Here is a 5,000-nt window from a genome sequence, read left to right on the forward strand (position 1 = left end):
GCCTCACACTTCAGAAGTTCCATATTCCTGTCACCTCCTGTTTAAGGGGGGCGACTCTATTGATCAGCATAGCTCTAAGTGCTGAGATAGGGTGTCTTGACTCCAAAAAATGCCTCGCCACAGGCTGGTCTGAGTGTCCATCTTTGAGGGCTGCCCTGATGGCACTCTTGTGGTTTGCAAGCCTCTCCCGGAAAGAGGTAGTGGTCTTACCAATATAGTACAGACCCACACGGGCAAGAAAGAAAGTAAATTACGTAGTCAGAAGTCCAGGTTAGACGATGTCTAATCCAGTAGTTCTTGGTGGTGGCCGGGTGATGACATTTCTTCCCAGTAAGGAGATTACTGCATGTCACGCAGCTGCCACATTTGTAGCATCCATTCTTAATGGTATGGAGCCAGGTATTCTCCTTGTGCCATGAGTCCGTTTTCATTAACAGTGATCTCAGGCTACGGCTACTCTTATGGACTATCCTCGGGGGTGGCTTGTCCTTGAATGGTAGTGATCTATCGCCACTGATCATCGGACAGTTTTTCTTAATGACCTCTCGTACTTTGGTTGTTGCTGGGGTATAATCGGTCACAAAGTTGATTTCACATTCACCACTGGTATTAGTTAGTTTGGGTTTCCTCAACATGAGAGTACTGTTATCACACTGTAATACCTCGTCCAATGTATTCTGTAACATGGATGGATTGTAGCCCCTCTTCAGGAATTTCATCCTCATTTCTTCCATTTGGCTTATCATCTTACTGTACTCTGAGTTGTTGCGCATAACTCGCAAGAATTGGGATTTAACAATGCCCTTCTTCAGCGGTAGTGGATGGTAACTGTCAAATTGGAGTAGAGTATTCCTGTCAGTGGGCTTTGAATACAAAGTCGTTTTTAATAGGCATTCCTCCGCCTCCTCAGTCTTATAGATGCATAGGTCAAGAAAATGGATAGTCTCCGAGCTAACTTCACTCTTGAACTTGACAGCACTTTCTGAAGTGTTAAGAATGTTGATCCAATCTTCAAGCTCACTGGCTGATCCACCCCAGATCACAAAGAGGTCGTCTATGTACCTTCGGTAAAGCAGAACATTAGGGTTACCTAGACTGAAGACGTATTTATTCTCAAACCACGCCATAAATAAATTGGCGTATGAAGGGGCCAAACTGGACCCCATGGCCGTACCCACTAACTGAAGATAGAAACTCTCCTCGAACCTGAAGTAGTTGTGGGTAAGGTCCAACAATACTTCAGTAGGGGGTCCCATATAGGCATTGCAGCTCCTCAGAGCTTGTCTCACAGCCTCTACACCCAAGTCATGAGGGATGATGGTGTAGAGGCTGTTGACATCCAGGGTAACAAGGAGACAATGTGTGGGGAACCTTCTTCATGGAGAAGATTAATGAGTTGAATTGAATCTTGTAAGAAGGCTTTAGTGTCTCTCATAATCTCTTGTAGGTGAAAATCAATGTACTTAGCCAAATTTTGGAAGAGTGACCCAACAGCAGAGACTATGGGACGGCCAGGTGGTTTGGTGAGGTCTTTATGGATTTTAGGGATTGTGTAGATGATAGGGTACCTGGGGCATTCTGGCAACAGGAAATCGAAAAGGGATTGCTCAATGTGTCCGTTATTTAATGCAAATGTTAGACAATCTTCCAGTTTCCTCTTATATATAGAAGTAGGGTTCATCGTCAATTTTTTATAGGTGATTACATCCTCTAGCTGTTGTAGCAGCTCCTGCCTGTAGTACTGGTAATCCAGTATAACCATAGCCCCCCCTTGTCTGACGGTCTAATAGTAATAGTATCATCCTTTCTAAGTCTCTGAAGGGCAGCCCACTCCAAGTTGTCCAAATTAGTTCTTTGTCTCTTCATGTCTGTTAGTTCATTCGTGATCTCACGAGAACAGACCTTGGTGAAGGTTTTAATGGTAGGATGTGTGTTCTTGGGCTCGAATCCAGATCTTACAGTGAACCTCCCATCCCCCATCAGAGGTGGGGAGTTCTTGAAGTGATTTTTAACTTTAAGAGTTCTTTGTAACCAGTGTATATCCACAAGATTGTTAAACAGTTCAACCCTAGGAGTCGGGACATAACTCAGGCCCTTACTAAGTAAATTGAGTTTGTGGTTGTCTAATGGTCTGCTGCTTATGTTTATCACAACATTCTCTGACCTGGTTAGGTTTTTCGCAGCTTTCTTCCACCAACCGCCTCGTCTGATGTATGGCCTGTGTCTTGTCCTAGAGGATTGTCGTTTTTTGCCGGTAGTGGTGGCTTTTTTTGAGACCTTGTTTGAACCTTGGTTTGTTGTCTAAGTGTGGTGGTATTACCTGCCACCGACTCGACTCCACTGGATTCCCCACCGCTTGTATCAATGGTATTGGCTAATGGAGTGGGTTTGCGGTCATTCCTTCTTTCTCTAACGGAAGGATTAGTGCCCGATAGCCACTGATATACCCTTTTCTCACGGTAATCGATCTCAACTGTAGCAATTTTCTTGTTCTTGAAATTGATCAGATCTTTACGGTATTTGTCAATCTGGGTGGCTAATTTATTAAGCCAGTCATCACTATCATCGTTTTTTAGTACATATTCCTTGTCCCTCTGTGTGGTGTCCAGTTCTTCAACCACCAGTTTCTTGAGCCTCGTGACTTCCTCTATGACCAATAAGATCCAGTCAAATGAGCACTTATTGGCTATCCGACACCACTTACGACAAAACTCGTTGTTACTCCGGCCAATGGTGGGGGAGTTCTTGACCCTGAATCCCCGGGGTATCATCTTTCTTTTGAAATAGTCCGTCAGGTAGCTCGCATGGAGCCGATAGTCCACTTCCTTTCTTTTTAAGTTTAATAATTTGTAGTACACGTTTATTGGTACTTCATCCACGGTATCTGACAAACAGAGCTGCAGAATTCTTATGGCATCATCGTCTGTGAAAGCAAAGGTAGCTTCCTCCTCCCTTGAACAGACAGTTGAGTGGCATATAGTTGATCCTCCATAGCTAAGGCTGTAAGTGTGATGCCGGAGAAGAAAATAAACACAAAACAACTATCCCTGGTGGGACCTGGGTCCTATACCACACGTGATTAAAAGCAGTAGTTCATGGGAGTTGTGTGGGTCCCAAAACCCACCTGGTATATTTGGTAATCCTTATTAGGGGAGTGCATCGGAAAAGTCAAATGGAACATATAAATAATAGCCGGTAGCCTAGCAATCCTTCCATTCTTGTGAAATCATAGCCCGGGTGCAATCCTCAGAATAATGAATAAGATAGCTATGTATATGAAGGGCACTCACAGGACTTGTAGAACAAGTAAAAGAATATAATCTTTATTTTCCAAAAGTAGTAATAAATCAAGCAATGTCGACGTTTTGGCCCATTCAAAGGCCTTCTTTAAGACAGATTTTTATCTACAAGATACAAAACATATAATCAGAAATAAAAACAAGTAACCTCAAATAAACACCAGTGACAACCCTCCACCATAAATGGCAGCGATATACCACCGCCATACCAAATATTATATATTCCGCCTTCCAGCGGACATATATTTAATAATAAAAGCCAGGGAAAAGAAAAACAAAGATGATAAAAGAAAAAATAGAACAAGGTGCAAGAACATCAGACAAACAGGAGATGGGAAAATTTAGCAGGACATCACCACAGGGCTACAGGGCATTAGAACAATACACTCTCAACACGGGAACCAGTACAGGCTGATAAGGATATTCATAATCAGAATATAATAATGATAGTTATCCAATCCTCTAATCACCAAGGAGTACACTGCACAGGTGGGAACCTGATCATTAATCATACTGTGACAACACCTAGCATTTTAAACAATCAATCCAGGTGTGGAAAAACAAAGCAGGACATCTCAGCACGCCAGGGCATTCAAAGCCAAATTCTCCCATAATGAGAGACAGTGTAAGTAAAAAGGATATTCCCCATCTAAACATGATAATACTAATTATACAATCAACAGATCACCTAGGGATACACCGCACAGGTGGGGATCTAACCACCATACATAATATAGCACCACTTAACAACCAAAATCATCAATCCAGAAATGTCACAAAGGTGTCCTACAGACTAACCGTCATATAACATAGAAATGAGTGTCACCTTAGGGTAACCACTAAATAGGGGAACATGAGAAATACTTATAAAACCCTAAGGAGACAAATAGACCCGTAGAGAACACCCTGCAGCCCCTAATTCACGCTGCATAAAGACTTGATGTACATAAGAGCTTAATACACAGACACAAACCAACCGAACTTCTAAGATCCCTAGACAAAGGATGAAAAATCTAGGCTACAGCCGGAGTGTATAAGAAACACTACTGAGAAACTATAAAAACGTGAACCGCTACAAAACTTATCTAGGCATCAGCACATACAAACATATCCTGCTCGTGCAAACCTGTACGTTAAAACACCAGCTGTTGTAACCAATATTGGAGAAGGAAAGGGCAGCAGCACCACAGTTTAAAGTTTTTCAACTGCTTTTAATGAAGAAACATTCAAAAGAACAACGACGTTTCGGTCATCAACTGACCTTAATCATGTTGTATACCAATATTGGAACAGCATTATATAGGCCACCCAGCTCGGGGGATATTAGGATTCAGAAAGTGCCGGCTGTTAATAAAAATAAAATAAAATATAACCATTGCATACAACATAAAGGCATGAAAATTCTAACCAGCTTTAGTGCACGAAGCACAGTGAAATTCCAAAGGCTCCCAGTGCCTAGAAACGGAGATACCGGAACAGGAAATCAGGAGCGTTTAAGAGGGGAACTCCCCTCGCTGCTGACCAATCCTGGGCGTGTAGTCACACACACCCCCCCAAAAACAGCTGAAACATATCATGCCCAGACAGCCCGCAACGGCGCTCAGACAGCCGTCCACATGTCACACAGCAGGGCTCTAGAAAAACAGCTCAACCCACTATGTCTAGAACCACCATGATACTATGTCACCAGTCTATCAGCTG

This window comes from Bombina bombina, chromosome 4 (genome assembly GCF_027579735.1).
Source record: "Bombina bombina isolate aBomBom1 chromosome 4, aBomBom1.pri, whole genome shotgun sequence".
Lineage (NCBI taxonomy): Eukaryota > Metazoa > Chordata > Amphibia > Anura > Bombinatoridae > Bombina > Bombina bombina.